The following is a 16,003-nucleotide window of genomic DNA, read 5'->3' as shown; positions in this document are numbered from 1 at the left end:
TGGAGTAGGGAGAGGGAGCATGGGAGGAATAGAAGAACTCTAGTTAGGGCAGAGGAGTTGGAAGGGAAGAGAGGGGCCATGGGCTTAGAAATGATAGCGGAATGTGATAATCATTATTACCCAACATACATGTATGAAGACACGAATTGGTGTGAATGTACTTTGTATACAACCAGAGATATGAACAATTGTGCTCTATGTGTGTAATAAAAATTGTAATGCATTCCGCTGTCATATATAAATTTTAAAAAAGAGGGAGAATGAAAAAAAAAATGTCAGTTGCAGTTTGAATTTGTGATTCTATGATGACTGTCTCTACCACTACACTGAAAGCAAATGATAATGACAATGTTTTTGTTCACCATCGAGTCTCAGGACCTCTGTGCTCTTTGTCTGCTACAGGAAAGAAACTCAACAAATATGTGTGAACATTGGCTAAATGAATAAATACATGAATGCATGACTTACTGAGAGAAAATTGAGGGAATGTCACATACTGGACTAACATACTCATTGCACTGAATTTATTTCAATGGCTTCCCCCAAACCTTAATTTGATAGCACAGTATATCCAAATAAAATAAAGCACAATTAATGAAATGAGAAGAAAAAAAACTAAAAGAAAAAAATCTGCTATTTCCTATGGACACAATAAACTCCAGATTGTAACCATAACCAACATATCCCAGGTTACTTAGATTAAGGAATCAGGACAAGACATATGAGACGAGGTTGCCACCTTGTGGTTTACTTTCACATTTGCCATTTTCAACCTCCCTGGAACTTTCTTTCTGCAGAAAAAGCCTCATTATAAACGATTGTTATATAGGGGAGTGGAACTTTGCTCAATTAAGTATTTCTTATATGATGTTATTCCAAAAAGTTAGCTCAAACATTATAATTTATTCCTTTTTATTTTTTATCTTAATTAAATATCAGTTGTTCAGAAGATTACCATATATATAAGGTATAAATACTTAAATGAAAATGGACACATGTGCCTACCACCCAATTTAGCACTGCCAGTACTTTCAAATATCCCTCTGTGCTTTTTCTCAAATCTTTTCTCCATCTTCTCTATTCTTTAGGAATAACCACTGACCTGCTTCTATTTAGTGTATATCTACGTATATACCAATAAACAACATTTGCCATTTGGCATTCTAAAACTTCATATAAATAGGATCATACTTTATTTGACTTGCTTTTTAAGTTAAATATTATTTCCCTGAGATTCAGGAGGAATCCATACATTATTTTCTACTTTGCTGTATTTCATTGTATGACTGTATGCAATATATTTAGCCACACTACTCTTGATGGACATTTAGATTGTTTCCATTTGGGACCCTTTATGGATGGAGCTACTGTGAACAATATTGACCACACATCCTGGTGCACACATGTAGGTATTTCCTAAGGACTGAGCTGCAGGTATGGGAACATTTGACTTTATTAGAAAATACCAAGTGTTCTCTAAATTTATTTTATTACACCAATTTATACTCCCACCCTTAGTGTATATGATTTTTAATCGTTCTACATTCTTGCCAACCCCTGATATTTTCAGATTCTTCCATTTTTGCCACTTTGAAGGGTATAAACAGAATCTCTTTTGTTGTCTTCATCTGTATTTCCTTGGCCAGGAAAGATTGATCCTGTTTTCAAAGATTCTATCAATCACTCTTGTTTTTTGTTTTTTTTTTTTCTGACAAGTTCAAGTTCAAGCTTTTTGCCTCATTCTCTCATTTATTTACTCAGGAGTCATTTGACTCACTCCCATATGCCAAGTACAGACGTAGCCTGAAGGACATAAAGATGAATACAACATAGACAGAGCTCTCTGCTGATGAGCTCTTGCCTTTTCTGTAGTTTTATCACTTTGGGGGAATCATAATAATTATCAAGACAAAAAAATGTGACCACCAATTGTAGGATCATCACTTTGCAACACATGAGTATAAATATGAACTCTAGCCTCAGGAAGCATACAAAAGCACAACTTATACAAAACAGAAGCAGATTATATAAATACTATATAGTATACATATTATAAAAATTCAGAGAATATGATAATCAGGATAAAAGCTAATTGATCATTTAGGTCCATGGTTTAAATTAAAATTGGTTTCCTAATGTAGAAATATTTTTCTTTCTTTTTTTTTTTTTTTTTTTATACTGGGGATTGAACTCAAGGGCACTCCAGACTGAGCCACATCCCCAGCCCTATCTATTTTGTATTTTATTTATAGATAGGGTCTCACTGAGTTGCTTAGCACCTCACCAAATTGCTGAGGCTGGTTTTGAACTCGTGATCCTCCTGCCTCAGCCTCCCAACCCTCTAGGATTATAGGGGTACACCACCATGCCTGGCTAGAAATATTTTTCTATAGCCTTCTCATTATAGTAGGAAGACAAAAATAACAATTTAATTCAAAATAATAATTAACTAGAGATATGGAAATGATATTTTAAAATTAATTAAAAATATGCAAAAGGGATGGAAACATTTTTACAGATCATCATGTCTTCATCATGGATAAAGCATTTAATGGAATGTTCAGCAAATAAAGGAGTTCAATAAGTGTCAGACATCTTTCAGAATGACTAAGTTTAACTCTATTTCCACTTGCTCTTTTCTCGGTGAAAATACAGAGCTGTTATTCACATAAAATAGCATTATGTGGTACTCAAACTAAATATGATTGTTTTCAAAAACAGCCCTAATCTTATTTTTTTTTTTTGGTTTCTTATTTCATTATTAAAAGTCCATGAAAATTACCCACCCCTCAGTATTCTCAGTCATCCTTCAAATTTTTAGTATTTCTCAGCTCAAATCATCATCTAGTTTAGTAAGCCAATCCTGGGTGAATGATGATTTTATATTTAAAATAAAGTAATTGGACAAATCCAGGAAAGTACTTTTGCTATACAGCAAATTTTTTAGTGCATATTAAATAATTCCTGGGTTTGTTGTTGTTGTTTGTTTGTTTTTTGCTTTTAAAGAACCTCTTCATACCCGGAATATTTCTGCAAACAGTTCTTCAGAATTTCCCCCTTATTTGTAAACACAAAATTGAATGTAATATTCTAGACAATGAGAAAGATACTAACTAAAACCTAAAAACAAAAAATAAAAACAAACAACAACAAAAACCCTGGAAACCCCTAATTAAATATTTCCAAGGCAAGAAGCTTCTTTGACTCTGTCTTTTCCTGACTTTCCTCCTTCAGAATCTTCTCCTTTGTCCTCCTTCAGCCAAAGTCAACCCTGCAAACCTTGGCTCTTCTTTTTGCTGCACTCTATCTCTTGCCAAGTATTTTCACTCTTCAATCTCAAGTTCTCACCCCAGACCTGAATTTCCTCCAAATCCATCACCATTAATCACAAACATCAACCCATGTACGGGGCAGCTTCACTTGAATGACCTCAGTCCAAATCTAAATGCAACATGACTTTCTTCTTTGCCTCCCTCCCAAGCAGCTCCCTTTTGAAATTAGTAGATGATGATAAAACCCTTAATTATTTTCTCCTTTGATTCCCCTTCAACTCAAGTAGAGACAGACTTGTTCATTTTCATGCACCTGAGCCCACAGTGGTGTCAAGCACGGAGTAAGAATTCCTTAAACAATTGCTAAATTGATAAATGAATGAACAATGAATAAATAAAAATACCTGTGAAGTGTACACCTCCACTGTACAGGTAAGAAGGGATCCAGAAGCTCAGAGAGGTTGGATCATTTACTCCAGATAACTCAGCTAATATTGGCATAGTGAGGACTAATTCACAGTCTCTGACTTTTCAGCAAGAATGTTTTCATTGCCTTCATGAGACTTTTTTTTCATCTCCATATTTGCTCTTCTTTAACATCTAGTTTGTGTATGTTTGTTGTCTCTTTCTTAACATTAGTCCAGACCCTTAGCTCTTTGAATTATGTATATAGCAATGAACTTCTAGACAGATTCCCTTACTCTCATCTGGCTTCCACCAGTCTTCTCTGTACCCATCAGCATTGTCTCACCACCTGTCTTTTCTCCTTCACCTTCTCCTTGGCCTCCTTATAATAACCCATTCTCTTCACAGCTGCCTCCTTTTAGAATCTCTCTTATCCTTTTATCATCTCTCTGAACTTCTGCTGCTTCCTTTGCTAGTGATTCTGCTTCTTGTCATTTTCCTATGTCATACTGCCCTGGGTTTAATCCATGGTCTTCTGTTGGGTCTTCTCCCAAGATTCTCCTTGGGAGAGCTAGAATCTTCTTAAACTTCTAAGCTAATAGCTCAAAATCTATTTCTTCAACCTGAATTTAGAATCAAAGTCTACTCCTGTATTTCCAGCCACTTTGGCTATGCTGACTCTATAAGGGATCAAACTGCATTTACATTCTCTTCCCATTGTTTCCCACATCAGCCTCTCTGTTACCATTTATGGCCCTTAACTTCACTAACCACACAGACCACAAATCATGGAGTCATTAATGACTGTTCCCTATTCTTGACCCTGTAGGTAGGTCCTATCAGTCACCAAATCCTCTTGGATTCCCTTTGTGACATTTTAGCTTGCCTTCGAGTCTTCCATAATCTGGCTGCATCTGCCTATCTGACTCATCCTGCACTTTGTCCCAGCAAAGGTCCATTGGTATATATAGGCCACCTGATATAGCTGCCTTTATTGCAGATGCCAGGCCTTGGTCACAGTAATGGTTCATTTTAGTTATCCACTTGGTTAGACTAAGGATTGCCTGGAGAATTGTAAAGCATTATTTTCTGGTATGTCTGTGAGGGTATTTCCAGAGGAGATGGGTAGTGAGTGTGGATTTGATTGGGAAAAATCTTCCCTCAATGTGGACAGGCACCACCCAACTCCCCCCACCCCACCTCATTACTCTCCTCCTGCTGCCCTTGGACATCAGAACTCTAGGATCTTGGATGTTGGGACTCCAGGACTTACACCAGTGCCTCTGCACCCCATAGCCCACTGAGAGTCTCAACCTTCAGCCGCCAACTGAGAATTCCACCATTGGCTTAACCTGGCTCTAGGACTGTCAGACTTGGACTGAGCCACATATAGGCAGCCCATGGTTTCCAGCTTACAGACAACCTGTTGTGGAACTTCTCAGTCTCCATAATCACATGAGCCAATTCCCATAATAAATCCCTGAACGATCCTTCCTTCCTTCCTTCCTTCCTTCCTTCCTTCCTTCCTTCCTTCCGTCCTTCTCTCTTTCTCTCTTTCTTTCTCCTATTGGTTCTATCTATCTCTCTGGAGAATCCTGACTAATATAGTCTTCCTGGATTCCCTAGATGAAATGCCCATTTTTTTTTCCTTCTATTCCATTCCAGATACTAATAGCCTTTATGTCCAACTTGGGAATGAGTTTTCAAGTTCTGTTCTCATCTAGTGTCCACTTATTTGTCCCCCCCCCCCCCCCCCCGCAACCTACTCTCTCTCTGCCTTTCCCTCTCCCTCTCTCCAACCGCTTGAAGTACCTGACACATAGCATAGCACATAGCAAATAATCGATAGATGATGCCTATCACCTTTGTTAATGACAATGATACCAAGTACATTTCTGCCTTAATTCCCCCCCGAGAAGTGAAAGTTCCTAAAGCACCAAGGTCACATCTTTTCTGGCTATGCACTTTCCGGACTATTAACAAATACTCAGCTTGGGTAAAAGGAAAGCAAAACATAATCAAGCTCTCAGTCTATGTTTATACCATTGTGAAATTTCAGATTTAAAAACAAAATGGAAACAAAACAAAACATTCGCAAGAGCTCAAAAACAAAAGATTAGAATAATTCTGAAATTTTAGGATTAAAAAAATGCCTATATAGCACCATTTTTCCTTCTATAATACTCCAACATTTCCATATTTTCTTTTTGGGAACTCTCAGAGTTCCCCTTTGTCCTGAAAGTAAGAATTCCCAATCACAGATGCCATTTGGGGGGAGGTCTGGGAGTTATATGATTTACATACTTGACACCTGCATGTAAGAAATTTGCCATATTCATGTGAATTTCTTGTACAAAAAATAAAACTTAGATAAAATTTAAAAAGTAAATATATAATTAAAAGAAAAGAAGCCAGATATTACCCAACCACATATCTCAAACAGATATTCTTGGATTTATAAAGGAGAACAATGTAGGAATCACTCCACTTTACACAAATAATACATAATCTGAATATATACTAAAATAGAAATTAAATCTAAGCATGATGCAAAATAGGATATAACTCTTCCTACAGGTATTCAATCATACTCAAGATTAAATAAAAGATTAAATAACAAGGATTAAATATACATTCAAATTATTTTTAAAGGCTGGAAACTGCGATTTTGGAATATGTTGAACAAATTTATGAGTAATACATTCCAAATCTTTATGTTCAATCAGTTGTAAATAATATCTATAATTATATAACGTCTTTAAAATTGTAGTATAACATTTTTTAAGAAATTGAATTTTAAAAATTGTGTCTCCAAAAACACAACACTAAGTATTAAAAGTAAATAATCAGTAAATATCAAATCAAAAGCAGATAAAAAGTCCCTTCTGGTTTTAAAGTTGAAGAGAAAGCAAAAAGCACTACTTCCCTGACCGGGAATCGAACCCGGGCCGCGGCGGTGAGAGCGCCGAATCCTAACCACTAGACCACCAGGGAGCTTGCTCAGTGGCTTCTTTCACTTTAGTTGTTTCCTATCACAACTGTGTTTGTGACTCTCACCAGTAGAGGGCAGATTGTGGGCCCTAAGCCATGCTTACTTGGTTTCTGCTGAGTCTCAGACCTCAACACCGAGGCCAATTTTCAAAGCTAGGGCGGAGCTCTGATATAATTCTTAAGGAAAAATACTTGGACCCATAAATCCAATCTTCTTCTGATTACTATGTGGGAAAAGACGTCCTGAAACTCTCATTCTGATCACATCTAAATCTTTCTGTATGCCCAGATAAGTGTCAAGCTGCTGTGCAGATGTTGTAATTTGCTTTATTTCCTTTATCCAAATCCAACCTCGGCCTCTCACTGTCTCTCTCTCTCTCTTGCCTTTTTCTGTCACAGGGCTCTTGAGTACTAATCTAACCACAGACTGCAACTGACACTGCACACACACAGAAGCTCGTGCGCTGTAAATGCTGAGTGAGGAAGGGCCGAGTGTGTGTGTGTGTGTGTATGTGTGTAATTACTTATAAACGAGAGCTATCACGTGATATATGTGATCTATTGCTGAATAACTAGTAATCACGTGGAATATATTACTAAATAAAATGAGTGGTGTGTCACATATGTATCACGTGAGCGGTGGGTGGCATGCCCAGCAGAACCAGTGTGTCCTCACGTTTTTCAGACAGTTAGGACCCGGGCAATGGCTTCACTTCACACTAGACACTAGACACGGCCGCGAACTGATGCAATTAGCAAAGGAGCTCAAGAAAGCCCAGCTTCAGGTCAAAAACTAGGAAACAGGAGCAGACGACCATAGGTTATAACTCAGGTTGGAAAGTGGCAGCAGCTACAGTTGAGGAAATGTAACCCTCGAGATCCCGCTGTGCTGCAAGATGGAAGGAGGCTTGAGTGAGACATCAATCTGTAATGAATTTGCTCACATCAACATCCGGCGCCACTGAGGGTTACAGCCGTCATCCATCACCACAGAATTAGGTGAGCTGTGCTGAAATACTGTTTGTTGTTTTCTGCATCTCAGAGGTGGAGTTTAAACAACTGATATGATTTACCTAGAATTAAGAGATCTCTGAACTTCATTACATCTTAGGCGGCCACCCCTTTGGAGCACCAAGGGATTTTAGGAGCTCAAGACCTGCAGGTGGAGCTCTTCTCTGTCTGGGGTAACCAAACCCAAGCATTAGAGTATCTGGTTTTGAACAAAACGAGAAAGCAGATACCACCTTCAGATTTGTAGCTTAAAATTTAATAGGTTTAATCACAATATTGTCACAAGGTACAAAAGGGTACAATGGTACAGTGAAAACCACCCTCCTGCTCCTTTCCCTCAATCACTCATTTTTGCTTCCCAGAGTAAACGCTGTTAGTAATTTCTTATGTATGCTCCCAGAAAGTCTATACATATACAAATATCTAGATATTTCTTCCTTTCTATTTTGAGATAAAGAAAACCTACAGAAAAATTGTAATGTAGGACAATGAGCATGCACCTCCCCTTTCTCTGGATCTTCGGTGTCTAATTAATGAATCTAGCAACATATGGCTATTGTGCATTGAAATGTGGCTAGTACTAATTTAGGTGTTCTTTTAGCATTGAATACATATTGGATTTTAAGCCTTAATAGGCAAATAAAGTGTAAAATATCTCAAAACATTTTTGCATTGATTAAATTTTAAAATGGTAATAATTGCATTTATTAAAATAATTCTACTTTCATTTTTTTAAAAAATGTAGCTACTAGAATATGTTAATTATACATGTAACTTGCATTATATTTTTATTTCGCAGTACTGATCTAGAGTCACAATTGTTAATATTTTGCCATGTTTGCTTTCTCTCATTCTATTTTTTTTTCCATGAGCCATTTGAGGTTAGTTGCAGATATTGTTTCACTTCTAAATACATTGCCATACATCTCCAATGAAGAAGCAATACAATTATCACACTCTGGAAGTTTAAGTTTAATATAATATTGTTATTTATTATATGGCCAATAATCCAAATTTCCAATTATCCTAGTCGCATCTTTTATAGTTCTTTTTTTCTTTTTATCCAGGATTCAATGAATGATTATGTCTTGCATTTAGTTGTTAGGATGCTAGTTTCCTTTCTGTAATCTGGGACAATTCCTCCCAATCGTCTTTCTTTTACAACATTGACCCTTTTGAATAGTGGAGGGTAGTTGTTTAAGAACATCTCTCGACTTAGTTAAATATTTATTTTGGTAGAAAAACTGTCGTAAGTGATATATCCTTCTCAGTACATCGTATCAGAATACACATAAATCATATCTCATTATCTGTAATGGTGTATAGTCAAATAATGCTCCCCCCACCCCCCAGAAATGTCCCCAGAACATGTCACCTAAAATGACAAAAGGAACTTTGCTGATGTAAATAATTCAGGAAACATGAGATGGATGAAATTATCCTAGACTACTTGGATGGGACCGAAATCATCACAAAGGTCTTTGTAAGTGAAAGAGGCACAAGAGTCAGTTTCAAAGTGATGGGATATACAAAAGATTCAACTAGCCATTGCTAACTTGGAAAGTGGAAGAAGGGGATCATTCAGGTAGTTTTGAGAAGCTGAAAAGAGAGGAGACAGATTCTCCTCTAGAGTCTCCAGAAAGAAAACAGCCCTACAAAATCTCCATTGAGAACTGTAATATAATAAATTTGTTGCTGTCGAAACTATTTTGTAGAAGTTTTTTTTTTTTAATAGTGGGGATTGAACCCAGGGGTGCTTTACTACTAAGCCACATCTCTACTCCTTTTTATTTTTTGAGACAGGGGTCTCACTGAGTTGCTCAGGGGCTCATTGAATTACTGAGGCTGGCCTTGAGCTTTTGATCCTCCTGCTTCTGCCTCCTGGGTCACTGGAATTTCAGCTTACCATCAGGCCTGGAATGTGGTAATTTTTATAGCACTAGCAGGAAACTAATATGGTAAGTTTGATTATTTGGTTAAGGTATCTGCCATACATTAATTTCCAGAACATACAAAGATCTCCAACAAAAACAAACAACAACAACAAAAAAAACCGAATAACCCAATCAATAAATGGACAAAGAAACTAAACAGGCACTTTTCAAAAGAAAAAAATACAGTCAACAAATATATTTTTAAAAACCTTCATCATCTCTAGCAATCAGAGAAATGCAAATTAAACCTACACTGAGAATTTACCTCACTCCAACCAGAATGGCAATTATTAGGAATACAAATAATGATAAATGTTCACAAGGATATAGGGAAAGGGGCACACTCATATATTATTGGTGGGACTGCAAATGAGTACAACCACTCTGGAAAGCAATATGGAGACTCCTCAAGAAAGTAGGAGTAGAACCACCATTTGACCCTGTTGTCCCACTACCTGGTATATATCCAAAGGAGTTAAAATCAGCATGCTACAGTGACGCAACGACATCAATGTTTATAGCAGCACAATTCACAATAGCTATGCTATGGAACCACTTAGATGCTCATCAACACATGAATAGATAAAGTAATTGTGAGATATTATATATATATGCCGCAGTCTGGCTGGGCACAAAATCACGAGCCACCACACACCTTGTAGATTCAAACAGCAACTCTTTATTCTCGAACTGGCACTGGCACTTTACACACGTTCTGGGGAAATCCACGTTCTGGGCCCAAATCACGTTCTGGGCAAAATCCCAAATACTCTCTGAATCCCGCGAGAACTCAACGGGAACTCAAGGAGCGGGCACACCTGAGGCAGCAGGATATGCCCTATTCCCAGCAGGATACACCCTAAACCTGGATCCGCCCTGGTCCTTGAGCAAGGTCACCTTACATGCAATGTCACTGCAAATGACCTGGGTCAATATGGAGAGTCCTTCCTCTAAGCAACATTGGGTAGGCTGACAAAGAAATTGCCATGTGTCATTCCTACTTGGCAATGACTCTCAGCATATATAATATAATATAATATATATATATATATATATATATATATATATATATAATATTACATTATATATAATGGAATATTATTCAGCCATAAAGAAGAACAACTTTATGACATTTTCCAGTAAATGGATGGATCTGGAGACTATCATGGTAAGTAAAAGAAGCCAATCCCCAAAACTAAAGGTTGAATGTTCTGATATGTAGATGCTAACCCACAACAAGGAGGGGGATAAAAGTTGATTAGACAAAGGGGAATGAAGAAAAGGGAGGCAGGATAGAAATAGAAAAGACAGTGGAATGAATCTGACATAACTTTTGTATGTACATATATGAATACACCACAGTGAATCTCAACTTCATGTACATCTAAAAGACTGGGATCCTAATTAAAATAAGATATATTCCATGCTTGTATAAATATATCAAAATAGATATCTACCATTATGTAAAACTAATAAGAATAAATTTTAGGGGCTGGGGTTGTAGTTCAGTGGTGGAATGCTTATCTAGCATGTGTGAGGCCCTGGGTTCGCATCTCAGCACCACATATAAATAAAAATAAAGTTCTATCAACAACTAAAAAATGTTTTACAATAATAAATTTTTTAAGAATAAATTTTTAAAAATAAAATGTCTGCCATACTTCTCCACCATAAAGGTGCCTTTTACACTTGAAATTAAAACTATTGGAAAAGCAACTATCACTTCAAGTAACACTTTTGAGACTGTAGTATGGTTCTGTTCTTCAATTTTCTTTTTTTTTTTTTTTTTTTTTTTTTTTTTTTTTTGTTTTTTATCTTTTTTATTTTTTTAATATTTATTTTTTAGTTGTAGTTGGACACAAGACCTTTATTTTACTTATTTATTTTTATGTGGTGCTGAGGATAAAACCCAGGGCCGCGCACAAGTGAGGTGAGCACTCTACCACTGAGCCACAACCCAAGCCCTTATCTTTTTTTTTTTAATTGTAGATGGACACAATATCTCTATGTTTTTTATTTATTTATTTTTATGTGGTGCTGAAGATTGAACCCAGTGCCTCACATGTGCTAGGTGAGTGTTTTACCACTGAGTCACCACCCCAGCCCCAAGAACAATGGTTATTTATTTTCCACTGATTTGTGCTCACACATTCTAGACTTCATCCTAGCTCTACCACTTACTAAGCACACTTTTTTCTCATGTAAAATGTATATTTCCTACTTCATATAAGACTTGGGACTGAGGTTGTAGCTCAGGGGTAGAGTGTTTGCCTAGCATGTGTGAGGCCCTGGGTTCGATTCTCAGCACCACATATAAATGAATAAAATAAAGGTCCATTGACAACTAATAAATTTTAAAAAAAAAGACTTAAAGATAATAACTGAAATAGCGAATTTAAAGCATAGCTTGGGTAATTTTGGGCATGTCCTTTGGATCAAGCCGTAAACTAGAAGGCATTTAAATTTTTTTTATATGGACTCAATGTCTTTATTTCTTTTTATGTGGTGCTAGGATCAAACCCAGGGCCTCACACTTGCAAGGCAAGTGCTCTACCACTGAGCTACAACTCCAGTCCTAGAAGGCATTTAAAAAAATTTTTTTTAGTTGTTGATAGACCTTTATTTTTTTTTTTTTTTTTTTTTTTATTTTTTTTTTTATTTTTTTTTTTTTTATTGGTTGTTAAAAACATTATAAAGCTCTTGACATATCATATTTCATACATTAGATTCAAGTTGGTTATGAACTCCCAATTTTACCCCAAATACAGATTGCAGAGTCACATCCGTTACACATCCACATTTTTACATAATGCCATATTAGTAACTGTTGTATTCTGCTACCTTTCCTATCCTCTACTATCCCCCCTCCCCTCCCCTCCCATCTTCTCCCTCTACCCCATCTACTGTAATTCATTTCTCTACTTGTTTATTTTCCCATTCCCCTCACAACCTCTTATATGTAGTTTTGTATAACAATGAGGGTCTCCCTCCATTACCATGCAATTTCCCTTTTCTCTCCCTTTCCATCCCACCTCATCTATCTGTTTAATGTTAATCTTTTCTTCCTGCTCTTCCTCCCTGCTCTGTTCTTAGTTGCTCTCATTATATCAAAGAAGACATTTGGTATTTGTTTTTTAGGGATTGGCTAGCTTCACTAAGCATAATCTGCTCTAGTGCCATCCATTTCCCTGCAAATTCTATGATTTTGTCATTTTTTAGTGCTGCGTAATACTCCATGGTGTATAAATGCCACATTTTTTTTATCCATTCATCTATTGAAGGGCATCTGGGTTGGTTCCACAGTCTAGCAATTGTGAATTGTGCTGCTATGAACATCGATGTAGCAGTATCCCTGTAGTACGCTCTTTTAAGGTCTTCGGGGAAAAGTCCAAGAAGGGCAATAGCTGGGTCAAATGGTGGTTCCATTCCCAGCTTTCCCAGGAATCTCCATACTGATTTCCAGATTGGCCGCACCAGTTTGCAGTCCCACCAGCAATGTACAAGGGTACCCTTTTCCCCACATCCTCTCCAGCACTTGTTGTTGTTTGACTTCATAGTGGCTGCCAATCTTACTGGAGTGAGATGGTATCTTAGGGTGGTTTTGATTTGCATTTCTCTGACTGCTAGAGATGGTGAGCATTTTTTCATGTACTTGTTGATTGATTGTATGTCCTCCTCTGAGAAGTGTCTGTTCAGGTCTTTGGCCCATTTGTTGATTGGGTTATTTGTTTTCTTATTGTTTAATTTTTTGAGTTCTTTGTATACTCTGGATATTAGGGCTCTATCTGAAGTGTGAGGAGTAAAAATTTGTTCCCATGATGTAGGCTCCCTATTTACCTCTTTTATTGTTTCTCTTGCTGAGAGAAAACTTTTCAGTTTAAGTAAGTCCCATTTGTTGATTTTTGTTATCAACTTTTGTGCTATGGGTGTCCTATTAAGGAATTTGGAGCCCGACCCTACAATATGTAGATCGGAGCCAACTTTTTCTTCTATCAGACACAGAGTCTCTGATTTGATATGTAGCTCCTTGATCCACTTTGAGTTAACTTTTGTGCATGGCGAAAGGAGGGGATTCAGTTTCATTTTGTTGCATATGGATTTCCAGTTTTCCCAGCACCATTTGTTGAAGATGCTATCCTCCCTCCATTGCATGCTTTTAGCTCCTTTATCAAATATAAGATAGTTGTAGCTTTGTGGATTAGTCTCTGTGTCCTCTATTCTGTACCATTGGTCCACCCTCCTGTTTTGGTACCAGTACCATGCTGTTTTTGTTACTATTGCTCTGTAATATAGTTTTAAGTCTGGTATCGCTATACCGCCAGATTCGCACTTCCTACTTAGAATTGCTTTTGCTATTCTGGGTCTTTTATTCTTCCATATGAATTTCATGATTGCTTTATCCATTTCTACAAGAAATGCCGTTGGGATTTTGATTGGCATTGCATTAAACCTATAGAGAACTTTTGGTAATATCGCCATTTTGATGATGTTAGTTCTGCCTATCCATGAACAGGGTATATTTTTCCATCTTCTAAGATCTTCTTCTACTTCTCTTTTTAGGGTTTTGTAGTTTTCATTATATAAATCTTTCACCTCTTTTGTTAGGTTGATTCCCAAGTATTTTATTTTTTTTGAGGATATTGTGAATGGAGTGTTTTTCCTCATTTCCGTTTCAGAAGTTTTGTCGCTGATATACAGAAATGCCTTTGATTTATGCGTGTTGATTTTATATCCTGCCACTTTGCTGAATTCATTTATTAGTTCTAGTAGTTTTTTTGTAGACCCTTTTGGGTCTTCTAGGTATAGAATCATGTCATCTGCAAATAGTGATAATTTAAGTTCTTCCTTTCCTATTTTTATGCCTTTAATTTCTTTCGTCTGTCTAATTGCTCTGGCCAGTGTTTCGAGAACTATATTGAATAGAAGTGGTGATAGAGGGCATCCCTGTCTTGTTCCAGATTTTAGGGGGAATGCCTTCAATTTTTCTCCATTGAGAATGATGCTAGCCTGTGGCTTAGCATAGATAGCTTTTACAATGTCGAGGTAAGTTCCTGTTATCCCTAGTTTTTCTAATGTTTTGAACATAAAGGGATGCTGTACTTTGTCGAATGCTTTTTCTGCGTCTATTGAGATGATCATATGGTTCTTATTTTTAAGTCTATTGATGTGGTGAATAACATTTATTGATTTCCGTATATTGAACCATCCTTGCATCCCAGGGATGAATCCTACTTGATCATGGTGCACAATTTTTTTGATGTGCCTTTGTATCCGATTCGCCAGAATTTTATTGAGAATTTTTGCATCTAGGTTCATCAGAGATATTGGTCTGTAGTTTTCTTTCTTTGAGGTGTCTTTGTCTGGTTTCGGAATCAGGGTGATGTTGGCCTCATAGAATGAATTTGGCAGAGCTCCTTCTTTTTCTATTTCCTGAAATAACTTGAAAAGTATTGGCATTAATTCTTCCTTAAAGGTTTTGTAAAACTCTGCTGTATACCCATCCGGTCCCGGGCTTTTCTTGGTTGGAAGTCTGTTGATTGCTTCTTCTATTTCATCTATTGTTATTGGTCTGTTTAAGTTGTGAGTATCCTCCTGACTCAGTCTGGGTAAATCGTATGACTTAAGGAATTTATCGATGTCTTCACTATCTTCTATTTTATTGGAATATAGGTTTTCAAAATAATTTCTAATTGTCTTCTGTATTTCTGTAGTGTCTGTTGTGATATTGCCTTTTCCATCCCGTATGTTAGTGATTTGAGTTCTCTCTCTTCTTCTCTTCGTTAGCATGGCTAAAGGTCTGTCGATCTTATTTATTTTTTCAAAGAACCAACTTTTCGTTTTGTTAATTTTTTCAATAGTTTCTTTTGTTTCAATTTCGTTGATTTCCTCTCTGATTTTGATTATTTCTTGCCTTCTGCTACATTTGCTGTTGTTTTGCTCTTCCTTTTCTAGGGCTTTGAGGTGAAGTGTGAGCTCATTTATTTGTTGGTTTTTCCTTTTTTTGAGGAATGACCTCCAAGCGATGAATTTCCCTCTTAAAACTGCTTTCATTGTGTCCCATAGATTCCGATATGTTGTGTCTGTATTTTCATTTATCTCTAAGAATTTTCTGATTTCTTCCTTTATGTCTTCTGTAACCCATTGATCATTCAGTAACATATTGTTCATTTTCCATGTGATGTAGGATTTTTCCTTCCTTCTTTTATCATTGATTTCCAGTTTCATTCCATTATGATCAGATAAAATGCATGGTATTATCTCCACCCCTGTATATTTACTGAGGGTTGCCCTATGGCATAATATATGGTCTATTTTTGAGGAGGATCCATGTGCTGCTGAGTAAAAAGTATATCCACTTGATGATGGTTGATATATTCTATATATGTCAGT

At 36.7% G+C, this 16,003-nt stretch overlaps 1 non-coding gene across 1 annotated transcript; it reads right to left on the bottom strand.

The window, feature by feature from the left end:
• Positions 1 to 6,599: 6,599 nt before the first annotated feature.
• Trnae-cuc (transfer RNA glutamic acid (anticodon CUC)) lies at positions 6,600 to 6,671 on the bottom strand. Its single transcript has one exon. It is a non-coding gene; the product is annotated as a tRNA-Glu (tRNA).
• Positions 6,672 to 16,003: the final 9,332 nt, after the last annotated feature.

Source organism: Marmota flaviventris, chromosome 6, assembly GCF_047511675.1.
Source record: "Marmota flaviventris isolate mMarFla1 chromosome 6, mMarFla1.hap1, whole genome shotgun sequence".
NCBI classification, from domain to species: Eukaryota; Metazoa; Chordata; class Mammalia; order Rodentia; family Sciuridae; genus Marmota; species Marmota flaviventris.
The sequence above is the reverse complement of the archived record's forward strand: the minus strand, read 5'-3'. Positions and strand labels throughout refer to the sequence as shown.